The sequence below is a fragment of the Pinus tabuliformis genome, chromosome 5_1 (genome assembly GCF_031772625.1).
Source record: "Pinus tabuliformis cultivar Carrire ecotype Pingquan chromosome 5_1, CPIR1, whole genome shotgun sequence".
NCBI lineage: Eukaryota > Viridiplantae > Streptophyta > Pinopsida > Pinales > Pinaceae > Pinus > Pinus tabuliformis.
Genome location: NC_142305.1, coordinates 425,720,039 through 425,744,370, shown reverse-complemented (window position 1 = coordinate 425,744,370; position 24,332 = coordinate 425,720,039). Strand labels below are relative to the sequence as shown.

The 24,332-nt window shown below is 37.3% G+C and overlaps 1 protein-coding gene across 5 annotated transcripts in view; it reads right to left on the bottom strand.

Annotated features, from left to right (window-relative positions):
• LOC149165308 (uncharacterized) overlaps window positions 1-24,332 on the bottom strand; it is a 427,682-nt gene that overhangs the window by 244,130 nt on the left and 159,220 nt on the right. The gene's annotated exons all lie outside the window — the stretch shown is intronic.

Below are 24,332 nucleotides of genomic sequence, written 5' to 3'. Positions count from 1 at the left end.
GGTCTCCTTGATCAAGTTTAGTCCCTCCAAATCACAAAATCACCTTGACTCCATCTCTCCCAAAGGCAAGGCATTGATCTAACCATTGGTGGTCACCTAAAAGAATATTTTGTCGCCTTTCTTCTCCTTCTAGGCCTAACCCTAGTAAGTCTTCTAGGGCATCAAGAGAAATCTTTTGTAGCCATCCAAACACCTTGAAATTTGCTCCACAACTGTGTTGGGGTCTTCTCAAGCGGTCCTCCAAATATGAGCACAATTTGACGATGGAATCTCAAGATATCGCAAGCCCTAGCTCGAGGATCATTTCTCTCCCTAGGTTGATTTGGGTTAGTGTCTTCATTTGGATCATTGCATTCAAATTTCAAAAGAAAATTACTCCTTTGACCCTATTCTCCTCCCTAACTAGGTCAAGCCCCTCTTTTGTTGATCAACTCCACACCGTTGACCTAGTTGGGTCCACTTGGGTTCTTTTTGATCCCGCAACTTTGTAACTCTAATTTTCAAGGATTGCATAGAAGCCATTTCTCCTCAAGGATTCTTAGGTCTAGGATACCTCTTGTCAAAGGACATTCTCCAAACCTAGCTCCAAGTATCCCCTTAGCTCTTCCTAGAGAGCTCGTCACCTTGCTTCTTAAGCAAGTAAGCCATACAATTGAGTCTCTCTTGTTAATAGGCTCTAGGAATCACCCCTTATCCTTTCATTGATCTATTTATCCTTGTGATTCCTCTTATACCGGGTCTCCTCCCATCGGTGAAAATCCGTAAAGAGCAGGGAGCTATAGCTGATGTGACAGTGGGTTATTGCTCCATTGTTGCCACTTGACCTAGGGGCTGCTCTATAGGATCCCCTCCTAGGACCCCTATTAGTTTGAGCAGTAACACAACCAACAACAACCATTGGTCGCAATCATTGGTGAAATTTAATTATTAATTTGTTATAGTTGGCTTTAAATTAATAGGGTATACTATATATTTTAGTTAATATAGTTGTATATATATTTTAATTATAGTTATTAATTATTACTAATTAATTATTAAATTTTAACATATATATACATATATATTAATTAATAGAAAAAAAAATTAAATCTCAAAGAAGTCAAGATGGTTCAAAACACCACCAATTACCCGACTAATGACAATAAGCGAATTCAAGAAGAAACTTAACCAGAACGATGAAAGATGTGTGGAGATACAAAAGAAACAAGATCAGCTCAACCAAAAGTATGACACCATCTGAAAGGAGTAAGCAAGCCTACAAAACTTGGTCAATCAGAACCACGGACAAATGACTAAGAAACACAATAGTGATGAATGCTTTAACTCAGCTCAGGCAATCAAGGAATCATGCAACAACCCAACAACAAGACTCGTCAAATAAGTCAAACTCGGTAAGCCTTGCTCACACTCCCAAGTCTCCACATTCATCTGCCATACCAGATCCATGAATCGGTAAAACGAATCCTCATAATTTGTCCATAGAGTCGTTACGTTGACCTCTACCCCAGCCTCGAGCTCCGACTGCATGCAGACCCACAATTGACCCTTTGTTCTTTTGTCTGTGCTCTAGAATTGACCAAGCACTATGCAACCAATTTTGTGCCTTGCCCACGACTATCGCACGCACACAACAATCATTTTGCAGCCCTGTTGATGACTTGTCAAGCCTTGTCTTGATATTGACACCCAGCTTCTCACACACTTTTGCATGTGTCAACCTCTACTGGCTCATTTGTTTGCTCACGCCCTGGGTAGTTTGTTTGCTTGTGCGTTATAGCTTTGGTTTCCTGCGTATGTGACCAATGACATTGACTTTCGACACCTTCTATAGTGTGAGTTTGCTCCTCCACTCAGTTGTGTCAAACTTACAGTTTCCTCTGTCAACGCGTCTACTCAGCCTGCAATCTCTCTATCTCTTGGCAGCTATCGTATGCATAATTTGTATGTGCCCACGAACTATCAAGTAATAACTATTATGCATCCATGTCACCTCTCTCTTGACCTCTAAATTTTCTTTTGCAGCCAGTCGAAGGGTTGTTGGTCTGTCAGCTGCAAAATCTTCCTTCTACCCATGCTTTTGGTTGGCAATTGTTAGCAATCGGGCTCTATTCCTCACCGTTCCATTTAAAACTCGAACACACATATTGCATGACTGTTTGCACTGTTGATTTTTCAAGTGTAATAGATAGAAGCACTAATTTCTGAAATCCAATAATTACCTCTAATGATATAGATATTCTTTTAGCACTTTCAATTTAACATTCAAAAATTACACTTCAAAAATTCAACCATAAATGCACAAGGACAGAGAGATCAAAATGCACAAAGAGAACACGACATTTACCCAGGGAAATCCTATTTGGGGGAAAACCCCATCAACCTTTTCCTTATAGAATTTTTTATTTCAACAAGAGATACACCTAATTTTGCTTGTCAACTATAATGATCAAACTGACCAACAATGCTCTGGTCAAACCTAGAAAACAGTGCTCTTGTAAAGTCAATCTTATGCCCAACAAACTCAGCCTTCCATGATCTATCTAAGACAAAATTTAGCCTCCCAGAAACTCGACCCTTCTACCCAGAATATGCTCCCAAGAATTTCAGCCTTGCTCCCCAAAAACTGTTGCCCAGAAGTTCTACTTGCTGCCCAGAATATGCACATAAAGTCACATGTACGAAGTCAAAGAGAGAGTGAGAGATATGCTTGAGATGAATTCGTCCTTCTTGTCTATCTTCTTCCTTCGCTTGGACCATAATATATCTTCTTTTGTGACAGGTGGAATGTTGCCTTGTGGAGGAGGTCAAGTGCCATAATGTTTTTCCTGGCCGAATAAGTGTCTCTCTGCCTGGGGCCAACTTGACTTGACAAAGGGCCGACTTGACAAGTTTGGAGCCAAAAATTCAAAATTCAAAATTTTCCCTTTTGTAACGGACATGAAGTGTTGAGAAATCTATAGGGCAATGATTATAGTTATTTCTCTTTACTTGATAATTTTTTGTGATGTCTTTCTTCTTATTAGCTTTGTTACTTATTATTATATGTGTATATCATCAAACAACTACCAAAAACAAGAAGAACAAGAACACGGAATACAGGCTGGAAGTCAGGGCCAAAACCTCTCCACTTGAGAGGAAAACTCGCAAATCGTTTCTCTTCCTTATAAATTCTTCAATTGACGAATTCCAAGACCTTAAGACTGATTCAAGAACCCTCCAAGACCAAGAGCAACCTCTTCGGATGATGTGCTAACCTTGATTCAGTCAAACACATTCAAATATCTTCCAATAGCACTTCTTCGACCTCCAGCTGCAGAATTTCGGCCTCCACTGCAGATCTTAAATTTTGGCCCCCCCAACAGTTGTTGTTGCCACACCTGTGAGCTTTGATCTGCCAATTTGAACCTTCCCTTGACCTTCGCTTTCCTTTCCCTCACTTCTAGAGCTTGAGGATGACCCTTGGTGGCCTTCGCTTGACCCACTTGCCTTCTTTTCTCCAAGATCAAACTTGTAGATAGAAACCCTAGATCTGCTACAGAAACCCTACTTCTCCTTAGCACGTGTGAGAAACAAATAGCCCAAACAAAGATCTTCTTCATTGCCTTCTTCTTCCTTCTTCTTCGCTAGAAATGAGAGATGAGTGAATGTATCTCAAGGAGGATGAGTTCCCTCCTATATATAGCCTCTTCAAGGTGGACGTGGCTCTTCCTTTTAGGCCAACTTGGTCTTGGAGGGTATCTAGACATTTTTTAAGACAAAAATAGTATTCTTTACAAGTTACATTGTGCTCGATGGGGTCTTCAACTTATGGCAATGACTCTTTTGACCTATAAAATAAAAGACATTGAACATGAAACCCATGCTTGAAAAATAATAATAATAATTTTCTTTCATTTTATACTTTACAAGAATCAAAAGTACATTTCATCCTTATGAAGACTCAACCTAGTTACACATTTTTAAACACTCCCTCTTAACTAGGGAGGTATTCATATATGGTACATGGACATTCTCAATCTGAAGAGATCTCATAAGAAAAGTCAGATTGGTAACCCATCTGTTTAGCATCATATCAACCAGCATTATCACATAGCAAGGCCTTGACTAACAACTCTATCTCTCCACAAGATAAGAGCACAATGTTGGCGAGACTAATGATTTATAGACACCATCATCATTGTCTCTCAAGGTACATACTTCACCCAGGGGTTCACAGAGTATGACCTTCTTTGCACTATTCTTGTCTTGGATACCCAGTCTTCAAGGAATATCGGTCCACGACTACTCTCATCTTGGATGCCCTACCACATCCTTAGAGAGTATTGGATGCCAGATGCTTACCCAATCCTCCATTTTGTCTTCCCAAGTGAACACAAGAATGATGTGCCTATCTCTCCCTCCCAACTAGGGAGGATATATCAACTAAACCAAGCTTGTCTCTCAAATACACAAGCTCTTGTTAGGAAGAGATCTTGTCAATATGTTAGCTACCTGCTCATCAGTGGAGATATACTGTAGTTGCAATACACCATCTTGTACTAGCTTCTGAATATAGTGATACTTGTTGTTGATATGCTTTATCTTTCCATGAAATACTGGGTCTTCAAACAATCGTATACAACTAGTGTTATCACAATGTATCACTGTAGGGTCCATAGGTCCTGAAAATAGGTCGAATAGCAATTTCCTTAACCAAACCGCTTCTCTGCTTACTTCACAAGCTACAATAAACTCAGTGTCAGCACTACTCAAAGCAACAGTGTCTTTCTTTCTACTCATCCATGAGACCATGGAGGATTACAAACTGAAACATCCTCCTGTATTGCTTCTTCCATCTTTCTCACTTCCTCCACAGTCAGAATCTGTATATCCAATAAAGTGCACATCATTCCTTCTATCGTACTTTAGGCAGTAGTGGATGGTTCCTTGCAGATATCTCAGAATATGTTTCGTTGTTATCCAATGATCATGCTTCGAGTCCACTTGGAATTGACTGAGAACATTTACTACAAAGCATATGTTTGGTCGAGTATTCACCAAGTACATTAGTGAGCCAATCAATTGTCTATACTTGGAAGGATCCATCGGGCTCGATTTGGAACTCCTTAGCCTTTTCAAGTTTGTGATCATCAGAGTTGTCATTGGTTTGCAATCCATCATGTCAAACCTCTTCAACATCTTGATCACATACTTCCCTTGACCCAGATAAATCTCATCAGGTCCTTGCCAGACTTCTAGTCCCAAATAGTAATGCATCAACCCTAGATCCTTCATGTCAAATTATGTTGCTAATTGCTTCTTACATTCTTCAATTCAACCTTCTACACCTCTCAAGAGAAGATCATCCAAATATAGAAGAAGGATAACATGCTCATTCTTCACAACCTTGATATAGAGATTCAGATCAGCGCCCAATCTCTGTAGGTATGCATCCATCCTATCATACCATGCATTTTTTTTGTTTTTTTGTCTGCATTTTTTCTCCTCGTTGCCTTGCTCCTTTGTCTATTGGGTTTTTTTGTCTGCATTTTTTCTCCTTGTTGCCTTGCTCCTCTGTCTATTGAGTTTTTCTCCTTTTCCTCATTCCTTAACCTGCAAACTCTTTCTCCTTTCCCTACGGCCTCCTTCTGCCCCTCTCCCTGATCACGCAGTCCTGTTATCCCTCTCACCTGCAGTCCTTGCTTCCCGCTGCTCCTCGTTCCCCTCTTTTGTGTCCTTCTCTTCCTGTTGCAGCTTCCTAACCGCTCTCGATGCTCGATTCTCTTCTTTCGCGTCCATGCAACACAACCCACAACCTCGGAGTCCTCAACACATTAGCAACCAGAGCCCTCAGAATCTCTGACAAGGAACACCTAAAAAAAGAAAAAGAACACCTTATTAAAGTTTTCCTAAAAAACAGATACAACAAACATCAAGTTGTCAAAGCCATAAATAAGGCAAACACTCGACCAAATAAAAATAAAAAATTTCATAATATAATAGGAAAAGTCAACCTCCCTTACATACTAGGGACTACAGACAAAATCTCCCACATCCTAAAAAATAATAAAATTCTAACCACCTTCAAACCCTTAAACACTATCCATAGCTGCCTTAATCCAGTTAAAGACAAAATTGATCCTAAATGTCACAAGGGTGTCTACTTAATTCCCTGCTCATGCAGCAAGCCCTATGTAGGTGAGACTGGGAGATCCTTTAACACAAGAATCCAGGAACACTCAGCTGACATTAAACATAATCAATCCAAATCATCAGCTTTAGTTGAACATTCTGATAAAACTAAGCACCCAATTTGTATAGAAGATACCCACATCTTAGCTGGAAGTGATCACTACTTCATATAGAAATTCCGAGAAGCCATAGAAATTAGCAAGCACCCTAATAACCTCAATAGAGACGACGGATGGACCATAAGTGAAAACTGGATTCCAATCCTATCATCCAAATTTACCCCTCCCTAACTATAATTCTCCTCCAATTAACCAAGAACAAATAAAAATGATTTAATCCATTATAATTAAAAATAAATTATGACCATACTAAAATATAATTTAACAAATCTTAAATATAATTAAAATAACAAAACATAATAGAATAATTAAATTATGATTAAAACAAATAGAATAAGGGAATATGTATTAGCCTTAATAAATAATTAAAACAAATAGAATAGGGTAATATGTATTAGCCTTAATAAATAATTGCAACATACAATTAAAATAAATATAATTAAAATTAATAAAATACAAAGTAAAACAATTACAATAAAACATAAATGAGAGGATATAAATTAATACAACTATGACCCTAATAAAATAATAATTCAATAATAATTTTAGTCCCTAATATCTTAAATATAATTAAAATAACAAACATAATAGAATAATTAAATTATAATTAAAACAAATAGAATAATTCAATAATAATTTAATAAATCCTAATATCTGTCGGCAATGCATCTCATACATCTATATATTAAACTGAATAATAAGACCAGTCTTTCAATAATCTTTCACATCCTATAAGTCTTGTTAAATATTAAACAAGGACTTGGTCGCTTCAGTGTGTCTCCCGAACTGGTTGGTCCCCAACTAGTTCTCCTTCACTCCATTTCCATAGGGTCTACCCCCTTAGCCTATTGTTGGGAGACAGCTTAAACGGAGAGATTGGGGATCAGGGTGACAACCCCCGATCTGAGTCATTGTCGTGGTGCCTAGACATTTTGTGCAACAATATTTTTTGGCGTCGTTGTCGGGGACCAATTTATTGGACTTTGACTTTATGACATTCATCTCATTCATTTTTCTCATCGTTTCATCTCTCACTAGGATAAGTTCTTTGTCCTTGGTTCCTTTTACTAACTTTCTTCCTTGTATTTGGGTTATCTGAAGCTAGATTGTTGTCCGAGTGGCGACTCCACTTCCTTCATCTTCTACAAGAGTGTGTACTAGAAGACATCCAAGTAGCTTGGTTAATCCTGCTCTTGATCCTGAAAGGGTTCTCAAAGTACGATTACACAAGCTCTCTTCTCATACCCTTCTTGTTAATCTCAAACAAGAAGCTCTCTCTGATATGCATTTGCTTTTCCCTAACCGAGTTGAGCATGACATCATGGACGTGTTCACCCCTTGTAACTTTGCTAACATTCAAGGTTATCCCAATGATCTTCCAAACAATGGGATGGATACATTGCTTTCTTTTCAGGGCAATAATGCAATTAGTGTTAATGCTCATCTGAAAGCTTTTGGTTCTTAGAGAGGCAAGTATGCAAGGGTTGTTGATTATAATCATGAAGATGTAAAAATGAGCCTTTTTGTTCTTACCTTGGAGGGAGATGCCTTGGACTGGTTTATGGAAAAGCCTAATAATTCATTTGATTCTTTGCAATCAATTATTAATGCCTTTAAGGAAAAGTTTGGAGATAAGAGAGAAGAGAGGCATCTCATAAAAGCTATCAGTGTCATAAAGAAGAGAGAAAATGAGACCGTAGAAGAATTTAATAAGAGGTTTAATGATATTATTAAGGAATTACCTCAAGATTATAAACCTCCTGATAAATCTCTTTTGGATTTTTACATCGATGCTTTTAATCCTGATACGTCTTATGAATTGAGACGAGCTAAGAATTGTGATTATAAAGTTTCTCAGACTTTAGCTGTGGAGCTTGAAAAAGATAAGAAGGCATCTGGGAAGTCTGAAATCCCAGGTTTTGATAGGGCTTCAACAAAATTGAAAGAACCTAAAGGAAAAGAGGTTAAAGAATTTGATGACGACCCTATTCAAAAATCACTGCAAAAAATTGAAAGCATGGAGCTTAACCAAGCGAAATTAATCTCTAACCATGCTAAAGAAATAAGTACTTTGCAGTCTAGGTTGGTTCAAATGGAAAGGGCTCAAGCGCAGAACTTCCAGCGTAGAAATCATAATAATAATCGAATTAATAATACTTGGCAGAAAAAAGTCTAATCTAGTGAGCAAAGACCGCCTAATCTACTTCAATCTACTAATTTGATCGATGAAACTCCGCGTTATTGTAGGGCTTGTGATGTTCTTCATGAGGAGGCTACTTGCCCCACGGTTAAAAGAATTATAAAATAGTGGAATGCTTGGGGTGAGCAATCAATTAAATGTTGTTGGTAAAGAATTTTCTTTGTCTATGGAAGATTGGATGGAGGTTAAGGAAAACAGTCAAGATGTTACGCCTTCCACATCGTCCTTTAGTATAAATAATTTTGATCATGAAAAGGATGTGATGGTTAAATTATTTGGTGAATAGCCCTCTTCATAGCAAGTCTTAGAAACTGCTAAAGATAAGGGTTTAACTTATCAAAGAATGGATAAGGATCAAAGTGGAAATCAAATTCCTCCTCGAAGTTTTAACCCTAGTTCAAACTCTGGATTGGATGTTGACTTGGGAAGTTGGTTTAATAATGCAAAAATCTGGGTTATTGAATCTCCTCAAGTGAATGTTTCTCAACATCAGGCGCCTGAGACTGTCTATCAGGATGCCTCTATATATTTGCAAAGTTTGGATTCAAATAACAAGGATCATCAGCCATTCTTTATTACTTTGATGGTTAATGGATATAAATTGAATAATTGTATGTTGGATTCTGGTGCATCAGCCTGTGTCATGACCAAGAGGGTCATGAAACAACTTAATTTAAGAGTTTCTAGGCCTTACTACAATATATGTGCCATGGATTCTAAGAAGATTGAAGTTCATGGGTTAATTAAGGATTTACAAGTTCATTTATCAATTTACCCTGACATTATGATTGTTATGGACATTGTTGTTGTTGATGTGCCTGATGCTTGGGGTATGTTATTATCTAGAAAATGGGCCTCTGATCTAGGAGGAAGTATTCAGATGAATTGGTCATATGCTACGATTCCTTCTCCTAGAGGTGATGGGTTTGTAAGACTTAACAGAGAGCCCGAAAGAAGATTCCATGTTGAAGATCCTAAGAGACCCCATAATGAGATAATTAAAGAACAATCTGACATTGGGAATTATGTTATTCTATCTAATTCCATAGTTCTTCTCGATGATAAGGTTGATGAAAAGATTGGGGATCTCAAGGATAAAGTATGGTACATGTATTTTGACGGTGCATCATCTAGGCATGGTAAAGGTGTTGGAATAGTTTTAAAGTCTCCCCTTGGTCATGTTTTCAAATTTGCCTATAGATTGGAATTTGAAGCGACCAACAATGTTGCCGGATGTGAAGCTTTGTGGTTGGGTCTTGAGTTGGCAAAGGCTTTAAAAGCTAAGGTCCTCAATGTCAAGGGAGATTCTAATTTAGTTATCATGTAGATTAAAAATAAATTTCCATGTAAAAATCAAAGGTTAAGGAATTATCGAAATGTTGTATGGGATACTATGGAATACTTTGATGCCCTTGACCTTGAAGCTATCCCAAGAGAGCAAAATAGTTTGGCGGATGAGCTTGTTGTAGTTGCTTCTACTTTGCAGTTATCTGATGGGTTGATCAAGGATAAGATAAAAATGGAAGTTATTTTTAGACCTTTTGTTCTAGATAATTCAGAGCATTGGCAAGTTTTTGATGATGAGAAACAAGTGATTCGTTTTCTTGATAATTTGGATGAGTTTGAAAATTTTCAGATAGATTCTAAGGAGGATGGATCTAATGATCATGAAGATATTATAAATCCTACTCCTAGGAATGTTGTTGCTTTAGAGCAACACTTTGATCGGCATGATGCCACAAAGATGAAAGAGGAAAATAAAATGGATCCAGGTGAATTCATCGAAGTAAACATTGGTACCTCTAGTGATCCCAAGATTGTCAAAATTGGTAAGGGTACTAATGACGAAGAAAGGAAAAAGTTAACCAATTTACTTCGTGAATATCGGGATGTTTTATCATTTTCTTATGATGAATTAAAAGGTTATGGGGAAGATGTCATGGAGCACACTATCCCTTTGAAAGATGAAAATGTTAAACCCTTTCGTCAAAAGCTTAAGTAAATAAATCCTAAGTTAGCCCCTTTAGTTCAAAAAGAGCTTTCAAAGATCCTTGCAGTAGGGATTATTGCTCAAGCTAGACATTCAACATGGTGTTAGAACCTGGTGATTGTTAGGAAAAAGAATGGTTCAATTAGACTTTGTGTCAATTTTCGAAACCTTAATCTAGCATGTAGAAAATATAATTACCCTTTGCCAAACATGGAGACAATGTTGCAAAGAGTATCTGGTTCTGGAATCATGTCATTGCTAGATGGTTTTTGGATATAATCAGGTATGGGTTAAGAAAGAGGATCGTCACAAAACTACATTCACGACATCATGGGGTACTTTTGAATATATTAGAATGTCGTTTGGATTAACCAATGTTGGGGCTACTTTTCAAAGGGCTATGGATTATGCCTTTAAGGGTTTAATCGGAAAAATTATCGAAATTTATCAAGATGATTTTATTGTTTCTTCTAAGGATGGTATTAGTCAAATAGGTCATCTTAGGCAACTTTTTGATAAATGTAGAGAGTACGGGATTTCCTTAAATCCGGCTAAGTCTGTTTATGGAGTAATTCAAGGGAAATTACTTGGTCACATCATTTCTAAAGATGGGATCAAGATTGATCCCGAAAGAGTTGAGGCAATTCAAAAGATTCCTCTCCCTCATAATCTGAAATCCCTTCAGTCTTTTCTTAGAAGTTTTATTCTGAATTACACAGAAGTAGCTAAGCCAATTCACAATATTCTGAACAAGGATGTAAAATTTTTATGGAAAGAAGATGGCAAAAGGATTTTCAAGAAATCAAGGGTGCTATTGCCAAAGCTCCTGTTTTAGTTAGTCCTGATTATTCGAACGATTTCATGATTTTCTCTTTCGCTTCTGAAGATACCATTGATGGCGTTTTATTACAGAAAAATAAGGATGGTCATGAGAAGCCTATTGCTTTCATGAGTCGCTTCAACATTCTAAATTAAATTACAATACCATGGAAAATCAAGCCTATGCCTTAATTAAATCTCTTAAGCATTTCAGAACTTATGTGGGTTATTCCAAAATCATTGCTTTTGTCCCACATTCTGCAGTTAAAGACATATTAACTCAAACTGATTGCTTAGGGATTCGTGTTAGGTGGGTTACTAAAATCCAAGAATATGACTTAGAGATTAGACCCACCAAGTTAGTCAAAGGTCAAGGATTGCCTGAAATGATGACGGAAGGTAATGAGAAAGCTCTTGGTTTGATTTGTCTTAACAATACATCTTCGCCTGAGTTGCAAAGATTAGGAGAGCATGAGTGGTACAAGGATATTATTTATTACTTGTTAAATCTCACATGTCCTAACCATTTAGTTGCTCATAAGAGAAGGCCTCTTAGATTAAAAGCCACTAAGTACTGCCTCATTAGGGATGGCCTTGGATGGAAAAATCCTGAGGGCATAGTACTTAGGTGTGTTGATGAAATTGAGTCCAAGAAGTTAATTTCTGAATTTCATTCGGGATTTTGTGGAGGTCATTATGCTATTAGAACTACTGCCCACAAAATTCTAGAAGTTAGTTGTTATTGGCCTTCGATTTTTCCTGATGTGCATAAGTTTGTTAGAAGTTGTCAAGCCTGTCAATTGTTCACTAGGAAACAAAAGCTTGTTGCCCTGCCCTTACAACCTATGGTTGTGGAGGCACCTTTTCAGCATTGGGCTCTGGACTTCACTGGGAAGTTTCATGAAAATTCTAGCAATGGCTACTCATGGATTTTGACTGCTACTGATTATTTCACTAAATGGGTAGAGGCCATTCCTGCTAAGAATGCCACTAAAAAAGGTCATTATGGACTTCATTGAAAATAATATCATTACTAGATTTGGTGTCCCTGCCAAGATCACTACTGATAATGCCAAGGCTTTTAGTTCTTTAGAGTTTTCATCTTTTTGCTTCAAGTATGGCATTGTCTTATCTCATTCATCTAATTACTATCCTCAAGGTAACAGCTTTGCTGAATCAAGTAACAAAATCTTATAACCATTATCAAGAAGATAGTAGGAGATAATAAGCGATATTGGGACAGTAAAATCAAGTATGCTTTATGGGCAGATAGGATTACGAAAAAGAAAGCTACTGGTAAAATTCCTTTTGAATTAGTTTATGGCTTGGATGTAACTTTACCTGTGCACCTTAAATTGCCAGCTTATCAACTCCTTCAGCATTTTTCTACTGATAAAGATGTTGTTCAAAACAGAATTGATCAGATTGTGGAGTTGGATGAAACTCATAGGAAAGCTTTTGATAATATGTGTAAAAGTCAATCTAACATTAAGAAAAGCTTTGATAAATCATCTCGATCTAGATCTTTGCAGGTTGGAGATATGGTACTTCTTTGGGATCGCAAGAATGAAAAACTAGGAAAACATAAGAAATTTGACAGTTTGTGGTTGGGACCGTACATTATCCGAGACATCGCTGGACCGAATTCATTCCACTTGAGTAGATTGGATGGTGAACCACTTGACTTACCTGTAAATGTCCAAATGCTCAAGCTATTCTTCAAAGATGACATCTGATGCCATGGGGCATCTTTTGTATTGTATTTCTTTTTGAAGAATCTAGGGCAATTAGAGTTAGAGAGATTCTTCTTAGCATGATAACTATTTGTGAGGTGTTTCAACTTATTCTTATTAGCACAATCTTCTCTTTGATATTATTAGAGTGTGTCTTCATTAGTTCATCAAATAGCTACCAAAAACAAAGAGACAAGAACACAAGATGTTGGCATTCTTCCAGGGCCAAAACCTCTCCCTCTTGGAGAGGAAAACCCGCACATAATTCTTCTTATAGAGATTCCAATTGACGAATACCAAGACCATGACCCTTGACCTACTAGGCCACTCCAAGACCAAGACACCAATCCTCTTCTTGATGTTGAGATCATTATCATCATTGTTACTGCTTCACCGAGATCATGATCATAATATCACAGAGATCCTTATAGTTGCATCTTGCTTTATTCACCATGTCAACTAGGTCTTGTTCCTGCTGCACTATAAAGGTAATCACTGAGATTACTGTTGTTGCAACACTGTTGTACCGAGACTTATGACAGCATCCTCCTTGCACCGAGATCACAGTTGTGCCGAGAAGTTGTGTCACTATAATGCTTGTCTAAGATCACAGTGATCCATCCGAAGTGTTGGTCTACTACCTTCATTTGAGCTTCTTGTAATATTGTTCCTTTGTCCGCAATATCAAAGAGGAGTTCGAAGATATTACTGCAATTGTGACCAAGGTTTTAGAAGTATGTCGAGGCTCTGTCCTCACCTGAAGTTGCAAAGGTTTATGTTCACTCTCCTGCACCTCATCTGAGACCCTATACCACTGTGCTTGACCGAGACTTCAAAGATGTATGTGGAGATATCTCTGCTCCTTATCCGCAGTTTTAGGATGTCCGAGATTCTAAGCATCAGTGGTGACCTTAGCCGGGTTTATATAGTTGTCACGTCTCCATAATAAGCCGACATGTTAGGGTGAACCAATGTGTCTCTATTTTTCATCCGACTTGTGATATATATATGCTTCGAGGCCGACATGACTGTCTTCTTCATCATGTTGTTGGCAGTATACTTCTTTGGAGGACGGTGCTTGTCTTGGAGGGCTACTTGACACTAGCTTGACCCACATTCATGCTCAAGAAGAGCTCTTTAACATGACTTTGATTCTTTGACTTTCCTAGACCTAAGGAATGAGCAAGAAACTCATTCGAATAATTTACAAAAATAATATTTATTTTTCTTGACAAGTACAAAGATCAAAATTACATTTACAAATACCAAACCTAGTTACACTTTTATTCAACATTTCTAACCATACACCTTGTCATTTAAGCATTTCATTTATGTTTTAGGATTAGATTTACTTTTCATGTTAATAAAATTGTTAATGAGCTTTTATTTCATGTGCTTAATGTTATATGATGATATTTGGATGGACGTTGCTTATGTAATTTTGTGTGTTGTTTGGGTGCAGATTTTGGATTCACACATCCTTCAATGAAGCAAAGTGTCCCCATGTAGAGCCAGATGTTGACCACTCTGTGTCGACACCGTAGCAGTACACCCCTTTTTTCACAAAAGGGATCTATCATGTTCGAATGTTTGCATCATTCAGATTTCATCATCAGTCAGCAGTTGGTCAAAGATGTAAACCCATTTTGCATGGTTATCATGTAAACGATCTTAGTACCATCATGTATGTAACAATCTAGGTAAGCATAGTATTTTGATGATGATTTCTATCTTAGGAGATTTTTTGTCTCACTGAATCATCTGTGTTTCTAGACACAAATGATCAACAAAGTTTTTCCCTCCAACCTCACCCCAAAGCTAGGGTGGATTTTGACATTAAGATATTAAGTGAATCCTAGTGTTTTTTTATCAAGTCCTTGTAAAAGTAATTTGGGAATAATCCTAGCTAATTGGCTAGATTATTTTATTACAGATTACTTGATCTACTAGATCATATTTTTTGTCGCAGAAATAGGCAAATGTTGAGGGTCTATGACGAACGGGTGTTCCCCCTTCATGTATTAAATTGTAAAATCTTCATGTAAAAAATATTTAGTGCATGGTCCCTCATAATTAAACACCGTGGCTAAATATTAGAGGGTTGGAAAAGTAATTAATCCCCTCATAAGCCAATTAATTAAATTTTCTAACAAAATTAAATTAAAATCCCAAGCCAAATATTTTATTTAATTTTGTGACCTAAGTAAAATTAAATTCTCCAAAGGTGAAATTCGTGGGTTTTAAAGAAATTAATTTTTGGAGGTCCTCCACCAAGAGAGTATTGAAAAAATCAAGAAATTTTGGAGCCTTGGGCCTTGGTGGTTAAGTCAAAGTCAAATTTTTGAGGAAATTAACTCAAAATAGTTAATTGAGTTAAATAAAAATCAATTAAATGAAAAATTCGATTTTTCCTCAAATTAAATAATTTCGACGGTGATGATTAAAGATTAATTAAATATTTATGAGCAGTTGAAATTAATTTGACAAGGATCAAGCCAACTAGCCGTCGGAGATTTTACCTATAAATTAGAGGTCGGTGTCAATTTGTCTTTTCATCCGATCTTTGAATCGTGTACTAGGCTCTCAAGCTCTCTTGTATACTTTTTTTGAATTAATGCAAAAGTCTTTGGGGTTTCAACATGCGATTGTGTTCCTCTTCATGAATCTATGGTAACATTGTTTTAATTTATGTTTAATATTGTGTGAAAACTATCAATCAATAGCTCTCTTAGAATAATCTGAATATATGTATCTTATTCAGTTTGTTGGATCTAGGGTAACATTTTTAAATTGGATCGAAGTAGTAGGTATCTCTATTTCTTCAAAATTTCATTGTTGTTCTATTTCTCTACTTGTTTTGATCGTTGATCTAATGTTTCCAAGAGATCCCTCAGGTTTTCGTTGAGCGTTTGGGAAGTTTATCTTTCAGTCTAGTAAAGTGAACTTTCATTTTGGCAATTAAGGGCTTTGATATATAACTCTGAAGCAAATTGTGGCATCAGCACTTTTTCATCCTTGAATCTAACTTCATCTCATCTTCTAATCATCTCATGCATTTGCATATTAGCTTAGCCTTGCATAATTAAATTTACTTCCAAGCATAAGGTTGGTCAATAGAACGATGGGTACCCATCCATCTTTTCTTGAGAAGCCTGCTTCTAATAGTACTTAAAATGTTGACCTTGCAGTAGTCATAGCCATAGCTCTATGTAGTGCCGGAGGCACTGGGTATGATAGATTTTCAGGAGAGGTATCGTTAATCACACCTTAGTGTACTTCACCTTATCTTCTCTCTGCCAAGTACTACGGAATCAGGCTCAATCTAGAAAGGATCGAAGGGTTAAAACTTAGATAGGCATTTAACTAAAATTAACCAAGATTCCTGCATCGCACATTAGTTTTAGGATCTGCACTCCATATAAGATAGTTATTCATTCAAGCAGCAGTTGCAAATCAATTGCTTGGTCCTAAATTTCCTAGCAAGATAGTGGACTCCATAAGGCATTGGTATCAATTGCTTAAATCTAATCAAATCCTATAAATCTTGCTAAATATAAAACAAGTACATGGTCGCTTCACTGTGTCCCCTGAACTGGTTGGTCCCCAACTAGTTCTCCTTCATTCCATTTCCGTAGGGTCTCCCCCCCTTAGCCTGTTGTTGGGAGAAAACTTAAACGAAGAGATTGGGGATCAGGGTGACATCCCCTGATCTAAGTCGTTGTCACGATGCTTAGAAATTTTGTGCGACAACACTCCCAAACTCCATTCTTCATGATTGGCAACTTCTTCAAAAGTGGATGGCTTTGCTTCTATTAGTTTTTTTCGTTTGGGCTTCTTACTTTCCCTGAATGTGCCCTGAGTTGATCCATGAACTTTTGCATCAAGTAGTGTTGACTTCAACCAATTAGGTATCTTTCTTGATTCAGGGATGACTATTGGTTGAATAGGTTCACTGGGACCTTCATCTTCATGGTGAAATTCTTCTTCATCTGTCAACCTCTTGTTCAAATACTGAAAGTTCTTCATCATCAGAGTCCATGGGAAGTTCCTTTGATTTCTTGAATGCAACAGTATCATCAAATATGACATCTAGACTGACTTCTATATGGTGTCCTTCTTTTAGGTAGATTCTATAGGCCTTAGAGGAGTTGTTGTAGCCAACAAATGTTCCTCTCATGCCTGATGGGTCCGACTTCTTTCTTTTGTCCTTCATTATATGAATATATACGGGACAACCAAGGATTCAGAGATGATCTACAGTTGGTTTCTTCCCAGTGAATACTTCCTCAAGAGTTTTGTCATCCAGTGACCTATGGGTACTTCGATTTTGAATATATATACAATTGTATTTGTGGCTTCTCCCCATAGAAATTTCGGTAGATCTTGATCATACAAGATTGCATTTACACTTTCTTCAATGGATCGGTTCTTTTGCTCTACAACTCTAGTTTGTTCCAGATTATATGGGACTATCAGCTCCCTCTTAATCCCAGACTCTTTACAGAAAGCTACAATTTGTGTGGGATGTATACTCTCTTCCATTATCAGATCTTAGTATCTTGATTTTCTTTTCTGTGAGGTTCTCAACTTCAGCTTTGAATTCTTGAAATTTTGTAAAAACTTCGTCCTTGGATTTCACCAAGTAAACCCAAGTTTTCCTTGAATGATCATCTATAAATGTGACATAATATAGATGGCCTCCAAGTGATTTAGGAGTCATAGGACCACAGACATCAAAATGAATGAGATCCAAGAGTTCTTTTGACTGTGAAGCATTGCTTCCAAATGGTCTCCTAGTATTCTTACCCAATGCACATCCTTTGCATACTCCTTCGTGATCTTCTTTCAATTCGGAGGTTCCTTCTACTATAGAACTTAGAGTTGGAAGGATTTTGAAATGAAGATGGCCAAATCTTTTATGCTGGAGTTCACATGGGCTGATTTCAATGTGAACCAAAGCTTATATCAACCTGTAAAGTCTTCCTTCACGAATACCAATTACTCTAGCATTCTCTATGCTTGAGTTCTTACTCCATACTACTACTCTTCCATCAATGAAAACTATTCTATCACCCTTATCTTCTAAAGTTGAAATAGAAAGTAAGTTCTTATGCAAACCTGGAACAAATAGGGTGTTGTTGAGATGAATGTTGCTTCCATTTTCCATCTCTATAGAGGTTTATCCAATTCCTCGTACAAGATAGCTTTATTATCTCCAAGTTCCACTGAGTAAGAAGATTTTCCTTACAGTTGTTTGTGATGACCAGTCATGTGTCTAGATGCACCAATATCGATCACTGAAATGTTCTCCTCATGGAATGTGCCAATGAGTGTTGATAAGAGTCCTTCATCTTTTATCTTTGTTACTTCCTTCTTTGCAGTGAATGGAAGATTCCATGCTTCCTTGATGCCTTTCTTGATATGGCTTGCTACCTTTGAACACTTTTGGAAGAGCTTCCTCAATCTAGTAGAGATATTCATAATGCCCTTAGCCAACCTTAGCTCCGATACCATGTTGAGAAATCTATAGGGCAATGATTATAATTATTTCTCTTTACTTGATAACTACTTGTGATGTGCTTCTTCTTATTAGCTTTTTTACTTATTATTATATGTGTTTATCATTAAACAACTACCAAAATCAAGAAGAACAAGAACACGGAATGTAGGCTGCAAACCAAGGCCAAAACCTCTCCACTTGAGAGGAAAACCCGCAAATCTTTTCTCTTCCTTATAGATTCTTCAACTGACGAATTCCAAAACCATAAGACTGACTTCAGAACCCTCCAAGACCAAGACCAACCTCTCTCAACGATATGCTAACCTTGATCCAGTCAAATCTCTTCCAATAGCACTTCTTCGACCTCCAGTTCCAGAATTTCGGCCTCCACTGCAGATCTGAAATTTCAGGCCCCCCAGCAATTGTTGTTGCCACACGTGTGAGCCTCAATCTTCCATTTTGAGCCTTCCCCTGACCTACGCTTGCCTTTCCCTCACTTCTAGAGCTTGAGGATGACCCTTGATGACCTTTGCTTGACCTACTTTCCTTCTTTTCTCCAAGATCGAACTTGTAGAGAGAAACCCTAGATCTGTTGTAGAAACCCTACTTCTCCTTAGCACGTGTGAGGGAGAAATAGCCCAAACCTCTTCCTTCTTCGATGCCTTCTTCTTCCTTCTTCGCTAGAAATGAGAGATGAGTGAATGTATCTCAAAGAAGGATGAGTTCCCTCCTATATATAGGCTCTTCAAGGTAGACGTGGCTCTTCCTTTTAGGTCGACTTGCCAGCTGCCAAACCGACTTGGTCTTGGAGGGTATCTAAACAATTTTTGAGACAAATAATTTTATTTACAAGTTACATTGTGCCCGATGGGGCCTTCAACTTATGACAATGACTCTTTTGACTTCTTGACCTAGGACAAACCCTAGAATCACTCAATGGGTGCTTCACCTATAAAATAAAAGACATTGATCATGAAATCCATGCTCCAAAAATTATAATAAAATTTTTCTTTCATTTTATACTTTACAAGAATCAAAGGTACATTTCACCTTTATGAAGACCGGACCTAGTTACACATTTTTCAACATGAAGAACATGTCTTATATTAATCATTTCATGGGCTAATCAATGAAAATGACATGAAGAACATGTCTTACATTTTCATTATATATTCCAAGGGCTAAAATATTAATTATGAAGACCGACCATAGCTACAAAATTCAACACGGACCTATGATCTGCCTCACGTCACGACCATCACCCTTGTAGTTGTTGCACTATGTCGGACAACCGATTGGTCCTGACCGTTGATTGGGTCGTCATGCATGTCAGCTACAGCGCCTAGTCTTCTATTTTTCTAAAAAAAACAACAAATCGTGCCCACCAAGAAAAAATTCAACTTAAGAAAAATTTCTCTCGATCGGCTGATCTATTGTCCCTTTAAAAAAAAATTGTTTGTACGAACGTAGTTGAACCCGTCTTCGACATTCAGGTGAACTCAGTACCTACGATTCTGAGATTGATTCAAAGTTTGAGCTCTAATACCATGTTAGATTTTACATGGACCCAACACTCGGTACTTAATTCCAAGCAACAAATTACAAAATAAACACACAGCTAAGCTCCTAACAAATAATATTCAGCGAAAGCAAATTACGATCTGAATCACGAACAAATTTCTACCCAACAAATCAATTCATCATTAATAAAACTCAGAACTTACTTAGGCTTCCTTCCTAGGATAATGGCCCAACTGAGAAAATACATATTACAATATTCTAGATCTGATCCAGTAGCCCTGCTCTCTCTTGTAGATCTAGATCTTCAACCTCTCTACACTCTATCGATCCCAACATGCGCATTGAGATGCCACTCTCAACCTTGTTCTGTGTTGTATCCTAGCCTCAACACTATGGCTCAATTTATAACTTTCCTAAGCTAAGATTGACGGCTAAAATTAGCTCACCAAGATAACTGAAGAACAGTGACTTAATTTTAGTTAACTTTCCTATATTTAGCTTTCTTTACTTTAGCTCAAGTACAATTCATAAATTTACCTTGTTTTACATGCACATCTCATGCATGTCACATGCAACTAATCCGCATGCATGCAACTCACTTGCACACTCTGCCTATCACATGCAAGCTCCTAAAGAGGCACAAGGTCCTTCTAGTCAAGGCACATGGCTAGAATACATTATGCAGGTACAAAAGTACCTACCCGAGCTACAAAAATTAGCACCTCCTACATTTTCGGGCCAAAATCATGATGAGACTTTGACATGTGATGGATGGACATGATAGAGGATGTCGAGACGATTCCAACGCATCGAGAATCATTGAATTCCGTGTTTTCAAATTGGAGTTATGAATTTTTGAAAGTTATGTGTGGGCATGGTGGCACGAAGTTTAGGTCGGCCTAGCTATTAGGAGGCCTAATGACAGTTGTCAAGCCCACATGGTGTTATTTTATGGAGCCCTCATGGTTAGTATAAATACAAGGTGAGTGTGAGGCATAATACATATCCGAGGATGCAACACAAAGCATGTGAAGGGAACATTTTACCGACACATTAGATGGAGGTCTGAGGGCACATTACATAGCATTTCGTTTGACTGCACATTTGACAATAGTATTGAGGTCTAAGGGCACATTTCATAGGGTGAACCAAACAAAGTGAACCTAAACCGAAAAGAAGTCAAACTTGAACTTTGTTTTGAGATTCACAAACTTCGATCCTCAAAGTTCAAGTGCGGTGAACCTTGTGACATTGATTGTTGTAGAGTTACTTCCTTGGGATCAATTTCTCACAATAACGTTAGTTCACAACTATTTTAACTACAACAATTGAGCTTAAAACACTTGGGCCAAAGGATGAATTATAAGCATATGGAATAATTATGACTCCTTTAGGAGCATTCAAGCTATTTCCTATACATGGTTGGATGTATTGTCAATCACATATAAGACTCCAAATGTTTTTGATGCCATAAATTGGTGTTAATTAATGTTCCAACTTTCATTTTCCCATAAAATTAACAACCTTTCATGTGCATCCCTTTGTGTATTGTATTAAGCTACCCTCTAGAGAATACAAGTGGTTGTCATCATCACCTTTGAAGACAGGCCCTCAAGGATGGTTTCCTCCTTCATCATGTTTTGATCTCCATCCTCCTCTTTGCTAACAATGTGGTTCTCTTGACAGCCACCCCCAAAGGTCTTCATAAACAATTAAATACATTATCCAAATTTTATGAATTTCAACAACAAATGTTCAACCCTGGAAAACCAAAGTTACGATTTTCAATGGCTCGAAGAATGTCCTATCAAATTACCAATCCAACCTCCAAGATGTGGGGATTAAGATCACCCCAACTTAAACCCTACTTGGGTGTTCAATTATTAGGTCCCCAATTTGGATAGTGACAAGCCCTCCAGTCTCGAATCAACAAAGGCTATGATTCGCTAGCCCTCCTTGAGCAACAATGTTTTCAACACCACTTCCAAGACATTTCGTCCAAGAAGAAGCTTCTAAACAGCATTATCAATTCCATAATTTCATACAACTCTAAGGTCTAGGGACATAGTTTGTTAGAAAAGAATGGGGCTAGAATGGAAAGTTTCCAAATTCCCATACTTCACCACATCAACAGATGTAAGAGGATTGTCTCCCAACACATAGTTCAAGGAGAGTTTGCAACACACTCCTTTCGATTCAAGGCCATTTTTTCATTGGTGTCACTTCTCCATCAAGTTTAGAGCTTTTCTAATTAGTATCCTTACCTAGTATATCATTCCTAGTAGGCCATTGCCTCAATCTATCCCTCCGAATAGACTCACTAGTGGTATGTTGAGGTTACACAACTATTATAGTCCATGAGTATCTCGATGGACAAACTTTGCCCATTTAGATACTTTCTCAATGCCGCTGGCTATCTGCTAACGACTAAGTAAGCATTGAACAAGATCATCAAGGAAGATATTTTAATATTTATAGATAGTACATTCAAGTCACTTTGGTAGAACCACCATGGGCTATCAAACCTAGGATGGCCTACACACTTTGCCATTGTGTACACAAACCCATGATCCTTCTTGATCTGTTCTAGGTTGATTCACATCTGCTTTGGGTGGAAACTAATCACCATATTCCACAAGCAAACAATGTTTTCCTACTTTTCCATTTCTAGGAGAATGTGACAAAGGATCCTTTTAGTTTTAGGTGCCCCCTCTATTACAATATCCAAGGTTAGTATCATTTCCTTTTCAAGGTGTCCCACAACTCCCTATGCATCTTCTTCAAATATCAGAACCATCAATACTTGGTCTTATACGTAAGGGAGATTCTTGGATTTAGATCTTCAACACCAAGATGATTACATCCTCCTTTATGATGCTTATCGCGAGAGACACCAAAAATGAGGCATAAAGCAACTACACATCAACTTCTAGGTCTGCCAAATTACATGGAAACATCTAACCCTACCCATGTGACCCTTGTGGTTGTGTCATGTTTAGACCCAGGGCAATGTTGGAAAATGTAACTAGGTTCGGTCTTCATTAATGTATTTGAGTCATCATTTAATGTACTTGTCAAAAGAATCAAGAAAAGAATTATTATTATTATTATTATGACTTATTAAAGCATGGGTTTCATGTTTGGGTCATCATGTTTTAGGTCAAAGTCCCATTACGGACTTCTAGGATTTATTCTGAGTTAACAGAATCACTGTACTTTTAAAGAGACCCTTCTTGGGCTTTTGAATCGTGTAAAAAGGTTTAGTATTGAGTCAAAAATTAAATATGTTGCCTCCACACCAAGTCGGCCTTAAGATGATCATGTCAGCCTCAAGGAGGGCTATTCGACCTCACCTAAAGGCTATAAAAGAAGCAGTTCGAATTCATTTGGAGGAGAACATCTCAAGTAAGTTCAATATCTCTTTGAAGCTGGGAAAAAGTGCAAAGTGAAGGAAGAGGGCTAAAAGAAGTGTGAGTTTGGTCAAGGTGAAAGAAGGAAGGAAAATCGAAATTTTGGTGCATCTCTCTCTCTCTTTCGTGCCCTAGATTGGAAGATAGAAGTTCTCTTATTGATGTCGTTGTTGTTGCATGTTGCTTCTGCTAGAATAAGTATAGGTTAAAGTTGTTATTGTTGGGTGTTGCTGCCTCAAGAAGTTGTATTGGGCCAAGATTGAAGTTCCTAAGTCAAGATCGAAGTCTCTCAGCCAATATCGAAGTCTCCAAAGTAAGATCGAAGTTGTTGGGTCCAAGAAAGTGTTGCTATTGCTACCAAGTCAAATAGGAGAAACTGATAGCTTGTAGACTTGAATGTAAAAATACACGAGGTATTTTGTAATAATAATTTATTATATATAAAAATGTATATCTGATGAATGTTACAATGAGGACCCGCATATATATACCTAAGCAGGTGTCCTTTTGTGACTGGGCATGTCTTTTAGACATGCCTTTTCACTTAACTTAATGACTATTTAACATAATCAATATTTGATTATTTAATATTTACATTATTTTATTTATTTACTTGTTATGAATTATATTCATAACATAGCCCCTTTCTTCAGAAGCTTTGTCCTCAAAGCTTTAATGTTGTCGATTTTCTTCACTTAGTGTCTGTCACTCAATATTTTCTTCACTTAGTGTTTGTCACTCGATGTATATAATCTGGCAAGCGTCTCGTCATGTAGAATCTGTAATATTCCCTTGGATATTATTTCTTTTTTTTATTTTAATTTATTATTTTTTTAAATAATTTAATTAAATAACCCTAAGTTTTCTTC